Source organism: Spea bombifrons, chromosome 2 (assembly GCF_027358695.1).
Source record: "Spea bombifrons isolate aSpeBom1 chromosome 2, aSpeBom1.2.pri, whole genome shotgun sequence".
In the NCBI taxonomy this organism is placed as follows: domain Eukaryota; kingdom Metazoa; phylum Chordata; class Amphibia; order Anura; family Pelobatidae; genus Spea; species Spea bombifrons.
Genome location: NC_071088.1, coordinates 28,790,001 through 28,809,807, shown reverse-complemented (window position 1 = coordinate 28,809,807; position 19,807 = coordinate 28,790,001). Strand labels below are relative to the sequence as shown.

At 37.4% G+C, this 19,807-nt stretch overlaps 1 protein-coding gene across 5 annotated transcripts in view; it reads right to left on the bottom strand.

The window, feature by feature from the left end:
• Window positions 1–17,976, bottom strand: part of CDKL5 (cyclin dependent kinase like 5) — a 118,947-nt gene extending 100,971 nt beyond the window's left edge. For all 5 annotated transcript variants that reach the window (XM_053457321.1, XM_053457326.1, XM_053457323.1 and 2 more), the window contains exon 1: window positions 17,866–17,976. The gene's annotated coding sequence lies outside the window, so the exon portion shown is untranslated. The remainder of the gene's footprint in view (window positions 1–17,865) is intronic.
• Window positions 17,977–19,807: the final 1,831 nt, after the last annotated feature.

Below are 19,807 nucleotides of genomic sequence, written 5' to 3'. Positions count from 1 at the left end.
GGCAAGTTACTTCCATCAAAAGGGGCAGGCTAACCTTTACAGCTTTAATAGTCCAAAATGTTTCATCCCAGGGCTACAACTCAACTCTTAGTGAATAAGTCCTTAAGAATATTTTTTTTCAGGGAACAGTAAAGCAAGAATTCACTGTATTTCAGCAAATCAAGTAACATTTCAGTTGGAGGCCATTTCTTTAAGTCTTCTTGTACGTTCCTGTCCTCTAAAACAGCTTCTGAATCAAGACTTTGTGCAATAAATAAAGGAGAGCATATTAACGAACAGATTTCTGCAGCTCAAAATAAAAGTCATCCAAATGTGAGATCATGCTCACATGGCTGGTGCTGGATCAAGAAGACCAAGTTCCCCTTCCTACGCTTCTGTTGTCATAAAAGCAATGTTTTAAAAAAACTGCATTTAAGCAGGAACAGACAGTGCCTTGGGCTTAGTATGGAAAATGCTTTCTTTGCATTTAAAAGTACACATTGATTTCATGTATAAACTGCATCTAGTTTGCGGCTATTTTTATGCAGTGAATGATTAATTTTGCTGTTTAATATAGCAGCATAACAAATATACCAGAAGGTATCCGAAAAGGAAAAAAAGGTACAGAAATTACAAGAAAGCTAAGTCACCGAGAAAACATTTCATTTTTTGCACAAACCAACTTTGATATTAAAAATCATATCAAAGCATCTCAGATCTTTGAAGGGGACAAGTAAGTTGCATCTGACATTCCAGGCATCAGTGGTATATTAAGGATGGGGATGTCCTAGACCTGGTAAATGGACCAGTTAGAAAAGGAGATCTCTTACTTCTCCAACCACTCCATTAACTAAGCTTTGCACCACAGATCCTGATCACCAAAAATGTTGATCTGCCCTCTTCTTTGGGGCACATGGTCTGCCGCCCATCCAGAATTGCCCTGGGCAAAACAAATGCCACTGTATACAATCCTGTAGAGTTTGAGCAGTGTTATATTTGTGAGCAGCAATGGAAGAATGATCATACAATGAGCACAGTCTCTTAACAGCACTCAGATGATAGATAATGGCTCTCATCATGGTTTGCTTGAGTCCCATTGCCTTAGAAATGGCTTTGTAACTCTTCCCAGACTAATGGATTTCAATTTGTTCTTCAACTTTTTTTTAGATTGCAGCATCATGTGCTTCATTTCTAGCCTACTTCACTTTGAAAATGATCTTTAGATTTAGCAATGCTGGCAGTAATCAAGCCTGGGTGTGACGAGTGAAATTGAGCCGAATTAAATTTTGTTAATTGGTTGATCTCGTAACGGCTGGGGCAATTGGTTTTTCCACATAGGTTCAGGTAGGGTTGGATAGCGTTTTTTCTATACATGAAATCATCTAAAACCTAACTTTGCGTTTACGCATGTTATCTTTGTCTAATACTACAATTAGTTTTCTTATCTGAAACATTTAAGTGTGACAAATATGCAAAAATAGAATAAACTGAGATTAGCCAAATACTTTTTCTTAACACAGTATAACCAATAGAACACATACACCGGTTCAGATCTACTTTAAGTGTGAAATATTGGCTTCTCTTCGCTACCACAATCTGTTTTCTACAGTTTGAAGAACAGACTTTGCAAACTGCCAACAAGAAACCGATCAGTTTAAATCATGTCAGTGAACAGAATTAGGATGGTAAGGGTTTCCACACCACACTCTGTTGGGTAAAAAATGTCTCAGCTCAACACCAAAATATAGCTGAAATTAAAATTAAATATATAGTGAGTGTATATACAGTTGGATGGGGACACTGGGGAATTGCCAATGGCTTGGTACTGTCACACAGGGAATGCAGGGACAGGAACATTCTTAATGAATGTCCAGGGACAGGACCTGATTTCAAAACAAACAACTTGAAGTGCTTCCCTTGCTTATTTTCTAAACAAGCAGAGGTAATAAGGGCCCAGCGATAACAGATAACTTAACCTGACATATTTTATTCTGCAAACTAAACACTGTGAAACACAACAGGGTAAGAGCCATGGATACAGGTTTTGCAAAAGTCGACCGGCTATTTTTAAAAATCAAGAGGTACTTGTTTTGAGCTTGTTCATATGCAGGAAATGAGTAGCATTAGTTCCCATTTTCCCATTATCCAATGTTTCCGTTATCAGCCTATGCCCAGTTGAGTGGTGCCTTGGAATTGTGAGTCGCTGTCCAGTTCAACTCCATGCTAGTTTAGCCTGCTTCAGAATCATGCATTATGGACCTTATTGCCTCTTTCTTGTGGATAAATAGTAATAAGAGATGGCTTATCAAAGAGAAGTGATTTTATGCAGCAAGAATGAAACAATAAACATATTAATAAACAAGACAGAGAAGACGTAACTGCGTAAGGAAACACCTAACTTCTCTGTGCTCTTTCTTGTTGACCCTGAATTTCATGGAACCACAAAAATGAATATAAATTGATGTCTGACACCTCAGACTGAATACAGTCAGCACTTAATAATATATCTAAATGTATTTTCCTGTCGCACAGTTCACAAAGTATTAATGCCATGGTTAAATTAATAGCCTCCCAGCTTGGAAAAAAATTGCTGTAAAATTTACAGAGAGAAAAGCTAAAGCACTTAGCATCTCAGAAATACAGAAAAATGTGTAACTAGTGGTCATATGGACATGACATGACAAAATACAGCACAGAATCACAACATGAATAGTAGCGGCATAAAGAACCCAGCCATATGGTAAATGCCTGCCAGGCGTTAATCAGGATGTCACCTGGGAGAGATCTCAGCTGGCACAATGTACCCATATATCATACTCTAAATTTTAATATGCATTAGTGACCCAGAGAAAAACTTAAACTTCACTTATATCATTCATCTGAGAACAGATGTCAGAACAGAGGCATTTACATGCTTCTAATTCTTACCAGGGCCAGGATGCCTCTAAACTAGCATCTGCTTGCAAATTGGATGTTGCAGAATTGAAGGTTAGTAATCCTTTCCTTGTCTCTGCCAGGGTTCCCTATTTTTGGATTTATTCATAATAGCATCATTATTGCCGGCAAAATAACGGAAGCCAGCAATTTAAGCGCTGTAACAAAGGGCTTACTCATAGTGGTCAGTATATTCCACTAACCTTGAGAAAGAGGCGTTTAATACATGTTTCTAAAGTACAAAAAGCTATGTATAACGAGATAAGAATACAGGCAACGCATGCAAACACATACTGCCCTGGATCAGGAGCCTTTTCTACAGCCAGGATCTGTGGTCAGTGGACCCAACAACTTGACAATGAATTTGGCCATTTGAAATGATAGTAGGATATGGAACATGAATTTCTTGACCCACAGTTGGCAGGCGTCATTAAATCATACAATCTTATCCTACATCAAATGAGAATTTTCATTTGAGACTATTCTTATATAAATTAAAAGCCATAAAAAAAGCCTAATCAGAGTGGACTGCCTTGGGCAGTAGCGTGACAAAAGTCATTAAGCAAGTTGCAAGAACAATGTACCTGACACAATTGTAATTTGATTCAAATGTAATTTATTCAAATAGTTTGTAAATCATTGTGCTAAGCACTATCAACCTTACATTCAGATGCAATCACTCTTGAAGTAAAGTGACAAAACCTTTAAGAAAAAAAAAATGTCAGTTGGTGGTTGGTCCTTTACATTTGAGATATACATTTTTTTATTTTGTTACTTACCACAATAAAATATGAAAATAAAATTACAACTAAATAAATAATTACAAGGACCACAAAGACCCCAAGAGAACCCCTATTCATGCTACGCTGGTCTCCGATAAAGGGCTGTACAAAAAAAGTTATTTGAAAACGAAGAAAAAAAAAACATAAAACAAAGAATGTCATAAAGTATTCAAAAACATGTGTGGCATTGCTGTAGTTGATGGATGTTGCTAAACAGAAATTTTTTAATAGTAGCACCTATGCTTTGATAGAAATATTATATTGTGGAAAATATATTTTTAAATTTTCACTTCATTTTTGTTTTATTTGTGTATGAATATGGTAACAAATGTAATCCCTATTTGTCCTCAACAAAGTACTATATATAATTTATGTGGCTATAATAATTACAGAAAAAATGAAAAAGCGAAAGACACCAAAACAAGTAAATTGTTCTGGGCCTGTAGACAATCCTGGTACTGTGGCTTAAAATGTATGGATAAAAATGTCAAACAGGGGAGACAGAGGGACAAACAGTCAAATACAGTCAAATTCTTACTAATAACGTTCTAGTATCTTTACAGGAGAGAAGCCAGTAGTGAGCATCCAAACTAATGTTCCTAGCATATAAGATAAGAACACTGTTAATCCTTTACAGGTGAAATGGTTGAATATCACATTATCTTAACAGTGGGATAAACTGTAAGATAAGTACAAAGGCAATCAAGCATTGGTGGAATTGTTCATATCCCAGACGACTTGTGTCTCATCACCTTCAGATGAGGACCATATCCTAAATCTTCATTTAAATGTAATTGTTAGTCACAAGTATATCATTTTTGATTCAAGTTTGAGCATTTGACTCTGATGAAGGAGTCTGTAACTTCATAAAACTAGCGCCGGTGAAAGCAAAATCCTCTGCGGAGCCACTTGACTTGAGTTTGAATTAAGGAACTATGAACTATAATAACAAACTAACAGAACAATGCTTTACATAATAATTGGAAATAACACCTCACTATTTTCAGGTTACTTTTTAAATCAGACACAACATGGAATGCCCCAAAATTTGTATATGGGCTGGATTGGGCCCTTAAAGATTTAAGTAATCCATGTGATTTGTTCAATTTCAATAAACATCGGTTTACGATCAGAATAAACTGGAGCCATATTATTCTACCCTGGAATCTCAAAGGGTATGCATGTGGTGAGGAGGACATCATCCTATAAGATTGCTTGGAAACAACTCATTCAAGTTATGTTAAGTATTAAGTGTTAACGCCATAAAGCTTCCTAATGATCAAAGCATAAATCCAGAAGACCTCGGAATGTTTAATAATAAAAAATGAAAATGCATTTTATTTAAAGAGCTGTTTCACTTACTCTGTTACTCTGCTGAGTTTAAGTTTGAAAACTAAATTCTTTGGAGGAATTGGCCCTGTCGGCTTCGAATGCGGTTGAGAGATACCAACGCACCTGGTACCACTGGCTGGCCTATGCCTCTGGTCCCCACGCCCGTTCCCTACTGTCCCAGGCGTCTACGGACTAACCTACAGCCCTTATGTCCTGTCCCTCTGCCCGACGATATTGTAGCGATCTGGTCCACATCCCCAGTCCTCTCCCCTCCTCTAGCCCCAACACCCCTCCCCCCCTTGTGTTTCTCCCTTTTTTCTCTTCCCCCGTGGCCTGCCTTCCATCGCGCGCCGCTCTTGACTCTACCCGCTCGACCCCCGTTCTCTTCTCTGCTGTTATGTGGGCCGAATGCCCGTGCAAGGATTCCCCTTGACAGGCTGCTCTATTCCTGGCCGGTAGTTGCGCTCATTTAGCACTTAAGGCCACTAAGGCCACTCAGAGCTGAAGTCAGCAACCTTTGAGGCTCCTCACTCCCTCTCTTAGGCGTGCTACTTAAGACATGTGTCTGTCAAGGGTCTCCTGATGTTATTTTGTCGCTATGCGGGCGATTGTCGGGGGGTGGGCTGTCAGGGTCACATTGTTCTGATGAATTCCAACTTGGATGTCACGGTTTTTTTGCTCCCCTCCCTTTTCTTTTCTGTATCCCACATATTTGAAAAATTTCAATAAACATTGATTTACCCTAAAACTAAATTCTACTTTACAGAAAGCTGAGCACCCTAGGGAGAGAGAGTGTGAACAGAATCCCCCCTTTTCTCGAATTGCACCAGAAGACCAGAATTATGAAGACAGATTCATGAGAAAGAGAAGCATTTCTGCACCTCTCTTTCTCTGGAATATATCTGCATTATTCTGGCCTCTCGGTGTACTTCCGCAAAAGGGGAGAACACTGGGGACAACTTCTACCTCGTTAATCCAATCAGGGGTGAGGGTATGCTCTGAGTCGCCACCCTTTTGGGGATGTTCCCCCAGGAGGCCAGGTTTACAGACAAGTGGACCAAGAAAAAAGGCAGAAGAAGAATAAGAGGCCAGAGAAGAAGCAGAGCTGCGGGAAATGAGAAGGGACACAGAAGCAGTTGGCGGATAAGGTAAGGAGACAATACTATACTGTAATAAAATACTGTATATATATATACTATATATAGTGTATTTCTACACCATTTGAAGAAAAGTATATGGGCACCTGACCATCACATCTATATGATATTTTCGAATATCCCATTCTAAAACCATGGGCATACTGAGTTGGCAACCCCTTTGCAGCTATAATAGCCTCCACTCTTCTGAGAAGACTTTCCATAGGCATTCTAGAGAGTGTCTGTCGTAATTTATGCCCATACATCCAAAAGAGCATTTGTTAGGTAAGGCTCAGATGTTGGACCAGATGGTCTGGCTCACAACCCCCATTTCAATTCACCCCAAAGGTGTTCAGCTGGGTTAGGGTCAGGTCTGTGCAAGCCACTCAAGTTCCTCCATACCTAACCCTTATGACCCTTCATGCTGGAACAGGAAAGCACTTTTTACAAACGAATGCCACAATGTTGGAAATATACAACTGTCTAAAATGTCTTTGTATGCTGTAGCATTAACATTACCCTTCACTGGAACTAAGGGGCCTAGCCCAAACCCTGAAAAATATCCCCAAACCATTATCCCTCCACAACAAACTTTGCAGTATGCACTTTGCATTCAGATAGTTGGCATCTGCCAAACCCTGATTTGTTCATCAGACTTCAAGATAGCGAAGCCCGATTCATCACTCCAAAGAACATGTTTCCGCTGCTCCATTGTCCCGTGACAGTGTGCTTTACGCCACTCCAGCAGACGCTTGGCATTGCGCATAGTGATCTTTGGATTACATGCAGCTGCTCAGCCATGGAAACCCATTTCATGAAGCTCCCAGTGCACATCGCTTGTGATGATATTGTTTCCAGAGGCAGGTTGGAACTCTGTAGTGAGTGATGCTACAGAGGACAGGCAATTTTTAAATGCTGCATGCCTCCTTCCCACTCAGTTCTTCTCCCACTCCCAACCCCTTTAATGTAATGTGAGCAAGTCATCCCCCTCTTGTAGCTAACCATATATCTTGCCAAGCCAATCCCTCCGAAGAGGAAAAGCTATGGGTAGAGTGCCCTAGGAAGTTCCAAGGTATGGATATAGTGTGCAGCAAAAGCAACATCTGACTGCAAATATCTTGCTTGTGGTTGCAGGGGTAAACGGTCTGGCAACTAAAATATAGGAGCAACATTTTTCTCCCATGTTTAAAGCAACCTCTGAGCCTCAGCCAGTATAAATTAAGTCAAATTGGCTCACACAAACCTACTATAGATGTAATACTAATTAGTTACTGTTAAGGTTAATATTTAAGTTAAAAATAGTTTTCTTTGCATTACTCAGGTAAATGATGCATCTAGTATTACTGAACACATTATATTGAATCTTAAAAGGTAATAAAAACCTTATTGTTTTATGGTACTTTTTTCTATATGGGGCATGCCACTTTGATCCTGTCATGTCAGTTTCCCTCAAGATGGAATGATGAATATTTACACTCGTTCCTCAACTAATGCAATAAATCATATATTTCAGAAGTGACAGCATGGCGTTTAAAACTAGTGCATATAATTTAGCAATTAAGACATAAATGCTCAAGAAACAAATTTTAAAATGTTATGGTCTTGAAAAGAACAGGTACCAAAGTCAACTGACATTATTGTGCTGCAATTACAGCATCAATTTCAAAGTTAATTTATATTCAGTCAATCTTATAAAAATTAAAATGAGTTTTGACCTTGTACAACGAGTCTAAAATATCCAGCTTCACTTTTGTTAGCTAAAAGGCTGGTCTAAATATTAATATACACCCAAATGAGAAAATAAATAAATAATCTCATTAATTCCAATATACAGAGAGGGAGCTTCTATGACAACATGATACTAAGCGTTGGAATATGAAAACTATCCGTTGATAAAGCCTTAATGATCTGAATCTCTGCAAGGCATTTATTTAATCACGTAATCTAATGGAATAATCTGCAAGTAATTTTTGCTTTCCCAAAAACAAAGCTAAAATAAATGTTTTGTAAACTTTATAGCTAAAGTTTTGAAAGGAGGAAACCATCTTGTAATAGAGGAGACCGACCGGTTTGCGTATCTAAGAACTACCTATCGCCCATTAGGCATTAGGAAATAAATGAAGTGGACAAGACAGGCTGAGCTACTTTTAACAATGGGTGTCAGATGGATGAATAATACAGTTTGCCCTTTGGCTCTCAAACTGAAAAAGTACAGAACACAGATATTCATCTCTTTTCTTTCATGGGTCCCCAAATGTATACCAGATTTTTTGTGTGCCGGTCAAAAAGTATTCCGGTTTCACTGCCTTTTATATAACCCTTAAATAATCAATTACGGCATGGAGAACATGGAAATAACTCTCAAACCCTAAGTTTACACAAAGCTAGATGTCAAGAAGAAATTATAAATAAAAGTCTAACCTTTGCCTGTGCTTCCAGTTCTTCTCTACTTTTTTCCAACATAGTTTGACTATTTTATTTCAGGAAATGCCCAATTTAGCATCAATTACCAACATTTTATTATAAATCAAAATTTGAATCCTACCCTGGTCTATTAGAAGTATCCCATGGGATACATATGCCAGAGTTTGAGAAGCACTGGACTCTACAGTAATTGCAGTTGATCAAAATGAAGATGACATTCAAGGTACTAATCATATCGAGGCATGCACTGTGCATACAAAAAAGGCTAATCACATCCTATCTTTGTTTGGATAAAAACAAAAATGGCTACCATGACTTCTACTCTGGTAATTATTCAAATACTTGGGGGTGTGTTTAAAAATTGATTGATATGAAAAATGTTCTTGTAAGCAGAACAGTCCTGTTGAATGGTGATATACCCACCTTTCAAACTCAGTCCATAGATACTATACAAAGTGATTCTGGTGCAAGCATACTATAAGGCATGCCCTGTTACTTCTCCAAGGTTATCTCGGTTTAAACGTAAATTTGCAGACAACAATGACAGTAATTTGACTTTTTAATAAACTCAATAAATGCGTCTTTTTTCGGTGCCTTGCAAACTACACCTTCTCTGCTACATTTAACACTTTCATAACTACAAGCAACGTTAGAAACATTATTCCGACCATAACTAATTAATAATTATTTAACAATGTCAAATGTTGCCTCATTCATATTTTCCAGGAACACTTGCGTAACACAAAAAGCTGTCGCTGATGGGTTGCTGCCATAGAAACGAAAAGTTTCTGTGTTGTTTCTATGTGATTAAATCTTCAGAGGAGAGACTAAAAATAAAGATCTCATAAGGTTTATTTGGTTAACATACTACAGAGTGCAATTAATGTTTTGTCTAAGTGGAAAAGCACTTTTAGAAAATATGCATGAAACAATTATTATGGTAGCCTGATTAATGAGCATGGAGATTTTTTATGGCAACTCAAACAAATGTTACATTAATCAGTAAAATATTAGAAACATATCTATCGCACCTGCCTAAAGCTTGCATTTGTATATTTTTGCTTCCACGTGTTAATAGCTGAGTAGTTCTTGGAGGAGCCAGATAATGAGAAAAGTCCGGTCAGGGATTATATTAGTTATACATGGTTTGCTCCATGTATAACTCAGCAACTGACCAACTATGAAAACTGAATATCAAAAGATATTATAACTTAAAAGGAACTGGCATGTTTTTCTTCCATCCAGAATCTACAGTTCCCACCCAGCCTTCTCATTCTTGATGTCGTTATTGGCTCAATCACCCTTCCCCAACGCTTGTCATCAATACACAAACAGGATAATAAAAACAAAAAACGCAGTGACGATCTAATTTCATTGGTTACCCGTTTTATACACATATGTCATAAGATTGCTACAAAAAAATAAAATATTGCCATAGCTGCTCAATTTTTTTTTCATAAAAGGTTAAAAAGATATGATAAGAGTTCTCTTATGTCCCAGTTTTGGTCTGCCCTAGCACTTGTCTCATTCTTTGGAAATGCCAATAGCTTAGCCTCTCCAGCAAAAAAAGTAAAATCTAATTACTGCTTTTTAGGCAGTGATCAGTCCATGGTGCATGGATATGAGAACACAAAAAATACAACTTTCATCTGCCAGAGTGACAATAACAGTCGTAGCCCTCAAATGCCAGTGCATCAGAAATGGTGCAGGAAGGATAGCCTTCAACAAGGGAAAATGTGTTATTTAGAGCAGGATTGGCAATAATTTGATTAAAAAACAACAACGTCATGTCATACTAGTGGACATGTCCATCCCTAAATGAAAAGAAAAAAAAAACACTAGGCAGGATCTATGCCTAGAGGGAAAGCTAAATTGCTCAATAATCTTGAACAAATATGCATGCCATTCATTTCCAATCTGCCGGATCAGTAGAAAGTGGATGCCCTTCCTGTATTCAAGGTTATATGCTGGTCGCTGTAACATGTACCAAACTAATCCACAACTCAATCGCAGCCTTGTATGCCCTTGCATCTTACATTTTTACCAAACAACTTTTTAGCCAGACAGATGAAGGAGAAATAACAATATTTTCGGAGAATCTACAAAATAGATCATTTAATATTGTGGTTTCTTCTCCAGTCTTTCAAGTCACTGGCCTGCAATGTATCCTAAACTGATGTAGCCTGCAGATCTAAATGCATTAACTAGTGGCACATAAAAGCATATGCTGCATTAAATACATTTAAACTTATTCAACTGTTTTGAAATGCATTTTCTAAATAACAGATTTCAACCTGGCTGCTGAGGAACTCATTGACTCGGGCCAACAATTGTTTCATTTTGTGCATCAATTATAAATTATCCTACAAAGAATTAAAAGGAGAAACTGAATAACCAACCAGGAAAAGATTACTTGTGGTTGGATAAATATGAGCAAAACAGATAAAAATGATTTTCAAAAATACGACATATGTAAAACACCAAGAAGTACTCAGAAGGTAACCAAATCATATTGAAATACAAAGACCTTCAAGTTGCAAGGCTAGTAGATTCATATCTCTGTAATTTAACTAGAATAACGGCCTTTTCTAGTCAAACCATAGAATGGCACTTTAGCAGCTGTTGAACTGCAGTAGCCACTTTTCTTATCTTGCCGTGGAAACTTTTTTGAGTTGTGTTTCAAACACAAACAAATAACGAAAGTTACCTTTAAAGAGATCAATGCCTTTAAAGTTTAATGCTTCTATTTGTCCTCTGGATTAGGTATGACAGAAATAGAATGTCCTAAACAAAATAGGTGAAAACTACACGTCCCTTTTTTTTGGTCTAACTTCTGTCATGCTGGCCACTTTCTCCTTAACGTTCTCGTTAGCGCTATGCATATTAAGAATTCACCATGTGGTAAGTGTTTGGATCTTAGGGCCTTACAGGGGCAAAATTAAGCCACAATGCTGTATGATACATACAGAATGTATGGACAGATTAGCTGGATTGTGTTACCAAAGCCAGCTGCATTATTTGGTGCCTATTCCATGCCAACAGTGTTGACAATTATGGTTTAAGGATATATACCAGGTTAAAGTAGGCCTGGCATCAATGATCTGTCACAGAGTAGTATACCTATGTTTATAGATGACCATGTAGACTGTCATAGGCCTGCTGAAACAGAGAGTCTCATGTGTTCTACATTCCTTTGCCACCTGAAATTCCTACCAACTAACTCCCCCCACCACATGTATGACAATCCCGCAATCACATATCTATTCCCACATCTAAATTGCTCCATGCAATACAGAAAACCACATCATAGTTTCGCTCTATCCACTGCTCTGTCAGACAAGATACACACAGTACAGTGACTATTGTACGTTTTCTGTTATTGCTCGACTTTCCTTACCAGAAAAACAAAACTTTTTAACTTATATTTTGATTATTAATTTGTAATAGTACTGCTATTTCTCAAATTATTAGATATACGTCTACTAACCAGAAAAAAATATTCAGTAAGGCCTATTTACATGCAGCACTGAAATCAGCCATTTTCTTTCCATTCTATTTTAGGGCTCATTGCCGAAGAAACACCCGAACCTAGATACCCGAAATACAATAATACAGCTTCATATTATTTATTGTTTTATATAGCACCATCATATTCTGCAGCGCTGTAAAATGGGTAAACAGGACATAATGAGTCGTATATAAAACGTAACAATTTGACTGACGGAAACAAGAGGTAAGCAATCCAGTTAGCAAAGAGGCAATACAAAATTTCATGGTGGTCCTCTAACAATTAAAACTATATAAAAGTGATGTATTTGAGCCAACATTTAAAATGAACCAAATTTCAGAATTCCGTTTAGGCTGAATTCCTGTATTTTCATTGAACCTGACTTACAAATGCTATAAATAAGTCAATGAATCAATGGGTAGATTCGTTCATAATACTGCTGTTATTCAAGCTGTATGACAGACTTTTCTTTAATGATACCCTTAATGTATGCACTTTCTATTTTTCTTAGCATCCCTAGAGCCTTTGGCTCCAAAGTAATCACATTTATTTTTTGTCAGCAGTATAATATAGTATTGGATGCTGTCCCAAGATTCATATTAGAGAGAATCCTGTTCAATTAACATACGCATAAGCTTGATGGATACCTATGAATTTGACAAAAATCTATCAACATACATTTTTCAGAAAAAAAAGTTACTGGAAATACATTATTTTCGAAAGGCTGATTTAATGTAAGCATAGAAGTTTAAAAGGATCTATAAATCTGTTAATACCCTGGTGTGCATAATAAACTTCTGTTTTTATATATGACTGCAACATTGTTATCTTGTCAATTTAAACATTAGCAAGTGTGTCTGTCATTTGGCTGGGATCAACTGTAGTACCCATAAGATCTGGCCCTTCTTTCAGCCTTTGGTAAGAAATGGTTTTAAGAAAAAAAACCAAAAAGTTAGGGAACTGATCCTTTCAACTTTTCAGTGCCAAACAAGTATGTTGTGATACACAAGTATGTGACACGTATCTCACACGTCATGGCACTGCTGGGTTCCCTCTACTCAATCACTAAAAGCGATCATAGAAAATAAAAATGCAGAAAAGTTGGCATACTTGTGGAATTACCTATATTTTGTTTCTATATCACAGCTATTGGATTTAGCAGCTTATTATTTGTTCTTACCTTGGGCTACATGGGCTTCATGTACAATCCACAACATATATAATGCTTGCACAAAAGGCTTTGACCACAGTTTTATGTTTTTTGTTACTTTTACTATCCGGTTTGGTATGTATTAGGAAAATTGACTCATGTTCCCATGGAAAAGAATGTGTGCTGAGTTAAATAGAAGGGAATTAGTAGTAACATTACTTTTAATGATCGGAAACCAGAAGAATAAAATGAATAATAATAATACTAATAGTTACAACAATAAGCTCAGCTGCTCCTCCAGAGGGGTGGTGAAAATTAGCAGGAACATTAAGAATAAGACAGGCTAAGTTGTACTGGCGCAGAAGAGTCTGCTCACGCAAGCATACAATCTATTAGCCACATAACTAAATCGGTAGTCAGCTAAGTAGTATAAAGTCCTCTTAGGTGACGGATCAAGTTCAATTGACTGAAACACTAAAAATGTGTTTTGTGAATCAGATCCTAAAAACAAACCTGCAGACCCATACCACTAAATGAGTTACCATAAGGAAGTTCAAAGTTTGTATGTTATTATTATTATTTAATGTTAAACAGTACAGAGTTCTAGATCTCTTCAGGAGTACATAACAAATTTCTCAATTTAAGATTAAGACTCTGATTGTGCTGCCACTACTAAGAAGAGACATACAACCCACATTTCTGGGAGTGACTGGGAACCAAACTGACAAACGGTTAAGCGGTTTCATTGTCATGTTGTAGAATATCAGTCCTTTAGGACTCCATTATTATTATTTTCCATGACACAATGAGGTACCTTTCTCTGTTTTTACAGATTAAGGTATGCCAATGGGACAGTGTATGAACCTAAAATGTCAGCACAAGGCACATCTTAATGTCATGCCGTACTGGACTTTGCATCTGATACAACAGTGTCAAAGCTTTTGAACTATAATGGAACTGACATTGTTATCACAAAGTTAATTACAACTAGACATCAAATGCTAGGCCATGATTTCACAAACAGACTGTTTCTTGTGATTAGAGTCTACAAGGGCCACCAACAGTCTGTGATCTAACCAACAGTGTTCCAGAAAGATATTTAAGAAGCCATGTCTCTTAGGCTGTAAAAAAAAATTATAAACACACTGGCTAACAAATGTATCCAATTTACAAAAAAGCCATACATCTAAAAAATGTCCTGACTGTTTTCATATTTCTAATTGCCCTCTCAGTCTCCCCTTATGCTACAGAGTTTTTCTCTATAAAACACTGTTAAGAGCTGCTTTGACCTGCCATGTTGGCTTGATGGCCCATTGGCATATGCATTATTGTCATTTAAATGTCTATTATAAAAATGGGAAAATGAAAACACATATTTAGTCTTTAAAATGCATGGGGAAAAAATATAGAAAATAATAGTAAAAGTAAAGTTGTACAATGTATACCAGATATATACCACTTTTAGTGAATAAAGAGGCGTGAGTGAAGGGGATAAAATAAAGAAACACAGAAATGCTTCAATGATAATTAGAATCCAGTCCACAAAAACATTAAATGAAACATGGATACATCTAGAATGTCCTTCCGGTGCAAAGGTTTAAAAGTGGTCAGCGTAAAGTTGACAAGACTTTGTACTAAAATCCCTTTTTATGTTTAATCTCTACCAAGACATAAAAACTGCATAAAATCATTAAAGGCAAATCTTTCTTAAAGTGATGATCCTAAAGTCTAAAATATATTATTTTAGGGCAACAAAGTGGACAAATGCTTAGTACCTCAACCGCATTAATTACAGAATTCTAATTAAAGACACAGATGACAACTCCTCACATTGAAGCCAGAAAGCCATAAACCAAATGACTCATGGCAAATGCAGGCATATGCATGTAATCTATAATTCTGCTGCCAAGAACATATGTAACTGAAAAGAAATAATTGAAGCCGTCATGATTTCTGTGCTTAATACTGAAAAAAAGAAAAGGAGCTAGAAATGTTTTCCCTTATTTTGTTCAGAATCGTGTAAAATAATTTTCCAACACAAAATTACACAGGGATTCAAATTGAATGCATGTTTTGTTCCAGGCATCAGTGAATACAATATTTGTTAGAGCAAAATAAATAGTGTTTTTACAAATACTTTTTAAGTTTCCTATTACCGCTCTACTCCCCATACACAGGCGCTGCTAAGCAGCTCTTAATCAATTCTCCTCTAGTAAGAGGGTAAAGGACTAAATCATATCAACAGTAGGTTACCCTGCTCTACTTAATAATAAAAACACGTACATTTTTCAACATATTATGTTGCAGCATAGCTAAAATTGAACATAAATGCCCCAATTTCTTTGCGCTATGGGTAGATGCTACTTTTATTTACTTGAAGATGGTTAGTGTAGAAATCTTTATAAACAGATGGAAAGTGCTATGACGGAGACGCAATGTCCAATGCTTGTGCGTGGGGTTTCCTACACATCCCACAGTGTTGCTCATATCTATGACAATCAAATGATTACAAAGCAGTGCAATGCTCGGATAGCGGAGGGGTCTCTTTACATGTTCATGTGGTCCCCCTTGCAAATGCATGTAGAGATTTTGCAGAATATCCTAATTTGCATTTGCCTCTTTATCAACCCGCCACCCTTGTTGGTTTGGAGGAGATCTCCTGCTACCTGCGCCCAGGTGAACCCAACTCCCATTCCAACCCCTTGGCACATGAGCAGAAAGCTCTCCTGATTCCAATGAGAAAGCTTTCCTGCTACTAATTGGCTGCTATAAGATGTCAATCAATGGTGCAAAATAAAGTCGACGGAGGAGGCATTGGTACGCAAACCTTTCCTAAATGTCAGACCGTCCTTGAAGGTTTGGTAACCACATCAAAAATCTCCTCCCCTAAGGTACTAAAAGGCAATTATTGCAAATATATAAAAGCTTAAAATAACCGAACCTAGGTATAAGTGCCAACCACACATTTTATAATATATTCGCTTAACAGATATCCTTAAAGCATTTCTGATCTCCAATATTACAAACAGTAAATAGACAAAGCAAGGAGCCCTGGGTTAAGTTCAGGGCCAAATTCACCTGTCATGTGCAGATGCACTAACCTTGGTTAAGTGATGAATTTTTTTTTTAAATCTTTACGAACTCTCAGAGCATATTTTTATGCAAAGCCTACATCGCTGTGTATTTAGATCCATGCCATGGCCATTAAAAGTCCCAACAACTTTCTGTACACCACATACTTTATGTAATGCCAACGCATAATATAGAACCCCCAATTATCATTGGGGTAAATTATTATGATATAGTTATTATATAGATCATAACTATTATATATATATATATATATATTCTTAATATATATGAATATAGTTATTCTTAAAGTTTACAGTTTCTGTGATGGAAACAACCATATGTACAAATCAGAATATATATATATATATATATATATATATATATATATATAAATATATATTCTGATCCAAAAGAGGCAATGGCAATTATTCCTTTGCACAAATCCAATTGTCACATCCGTTTTCAAGGAAAGTTCAAAAAAAAAGTTATTTGTAGTTAGACAATATATAATACTGACAAACTTTATGTAATTATGACATTTATCATACTAGTATAGTTTTCTTAAAGAAAACACAAAAACACTTTTCTTAATACAGAACAACAAAATAATATATAAAAAAAAATAGGAAACATTTAAATAAAATCTAAACAAAGAGTTCTTCAACCCTGTGTAGCTATCAAAAGGTAAAGGTATGTTGGAAATATGGTTGGAATGTATGTGTGATACAGGTTTAGTTACCTCTTGTAGTTATTATGACATGAACCAGGTTTATAAAAAGCGCAAGATATATTTAGTTAGATGCGGAATGTAAAGCCAAGTCATTAGGTAAATTAAGATCCAGGAACACTAAAAATAATTTCAACATAATAAAGAATCTAAAAAGCCAACATACGATTGTTTTTATTTTTGTAACTCCTTGACAAAAACATAACATAGCAGACCATCCTAGACCAAGCAACATATAAATGGCCATGCATGCTCACTGGAAAAAATGCCAGCATCACCCACCAGAGAGAAGAGAGAACAGCATCTTCTAATGCTGAAAAATAGCACATTTCTCCACCAAAAGACAGGTTGGCAAAATGGCAGGTATTTAAATAAACACAAATACTTACCAGCAGCTTCAAGAGTAAACACAAAAAGGTGGTGGGAGATGCACAGCATATGATCTCATAACTAGTCAGGCCATTGCAATGAATTTTATGCCAGGGTGGGCTCTGATGCAGCTGATATGCAAAGGGAATGCAGAAAGGCAACCATAAATAACCAAGATAATGACAGTGATTAGCGTGACAGCATCGTAATTAGTGTCAAACAGCGATCGCAGATTGGAGAGAAGGGATCACTGGGAACCAGGGCAATGAGATGCTGTCTGATGGCCCCATAGCACAGGGGGAGGTGGTAAAATCAGAGTATGATTCTAGGAGATGCCCAATAAGGGGGGGGTACCTAGATGGAATTTCCAGAATGCGTTAAGGTGGGGATCCCCGAGCCCTGCTTGGGGTAGGAGGAAGGGAAGCCCGTCTCCTGTTGACTGTGTCTCTCACCTCTCCTCCGCCGTGCTCTGTCCGGGAAGCTTTCCCCACCTCCTGCTCCGCTCCTCTGTCGCTGCTTTCCTATCGGGACAGCGAGTCAATGCCACCAGAAAACGAATAAAAAAAAAAGAGAGTCCGTCCCTTTTCCTTCTAGCCACTGCCCAAATCCCACCCACCTTCTACGCCCCTCTGCGCCAACACCGGCCCACTCTTTCGGCGCGGTGATGTTACCTCGGTAACTGAGACTTGAACGACAGAATGCGTTATCCAATGACAACATTAAAGATAGGTGGTTTCGATTAATGACAGGACAAAGAGCCAATAACAAGGGACGGGTTTTGGTTATAGAAAGGGAAGGGAAATAATGCAGGTATGGAATGCGGAGGGACGGGACAAGCAAAGATTAAGGGGCGTCGCCAATTCTATCTCCTAGGTAACCCACTGTGGAGGCGTGTCACTTCAACGTTGACAGTCACAGGGCGCGCTTAATATTAACGATACCACGCTGTGGTAGTCATCCGGTACAGCTCTTTTAGGATGGTAAAAATGATGTTAGTTACGAAGCAAGGTCGTCGTCCTTTTTTTTTTTTTTTTTTTTTTAAACCAGATGTAATCCACAGCTAACACTGGATATATTCACTTACAGTGAAGAGTGATATAACGCGATCTTCATGTCGAAGCAACAATACGAATATGCGGTAAAAAAAAAAAAGCGTTCATACAAATAATGTCTACGTTTCCAGCCGCGTTAGTGAGAGATTGGAAACTGAGCAGGGCTACATCACACTACATGGTTATTACAAGTTGGCATCAAAAAACAACTCCAAACTTGAAATAATTAACAATGAATGGATGAATACAACTTCCGAGGACGTCACTATTAACCAGGAGAGTTGGTGAAGCATGTTCCTGGGGCCCTATCCCCTGTCGCTCCAAAATTCCATGGGGTCCATCTGCTTGATTGACAGTTCTTGTCTCCTCAAGTACATTATTGCAGTCCAACCCTAGTGAGCTGTCTATGCATAAAGAGCGATTGGCTGGTCTTGTATAAAGCGTAATTAATTCAGTGAGATTTATTCAAAGCTTCCTCACCGCACTTTGGACAAGATATCAACGATCGCCTCCTAAACGTCAATGGTGCCGACGAAATGCCTCGATAGCCTCGACTCGCCACTGAAAGTGATTTTGCCACTCCCAAGATGGTGTTGCATCCTTTAAAAAAAAAAAATAGCAAAGTTGGAAAAATTTCCAAGACGGTCTGTCCAGACCCTCTTGCAGGTTGAATACAGATACTGCATTCAACCATGCAAGTCAACGGAGCCCAGCTTTCTAATCACAATGTGATTAGTAAAATATTTTAAAAAATTATAAATAAAATATGGAAAAAAAGATTAAAAAAAAATAGCTAAATTAGAAAAATGTGGTAACATTTAAGAGTAATTATACAGTGATGTCACCATCAGGGGAACTATCCAGTTCCAGCAAAATGTAAAAAAGTTTATTATTATGAGCAAGTGCTAAAATTAGCGATGTATTTTCCCAAAAATCTTGACATGGAAAGAGTTAATATAAAATCACTTCAAATACCCAAGGGGTGTCTACTTTAAAAAAAAAATGGTTTGATGGGGTAAATTGGAGTGGCCAGGCTGCATAGGCACGGACTGACCAAAATTGCCAAGCAAAAGCGCACTTCCAAAATGTGGCCTTTTAGCCCCCAAATGCCAGACAAACCCATGCATGTGGAGTATTACTGTACTCAAAAGCTGAACACACATTGGGGTGTTGTGTAACAGTGACATATAACAGGAGCTGTAAATTCACATCTGAAGTACAATTTGTGTGATAAAACATAATTAAAAAAAATACTACCACACACTTTGGCAAAGGCTGGTGACAGAATTAGTGCATGGAGAGGGATAAAATACCACCATTTGAAATACCCTAGGGTGCCTTG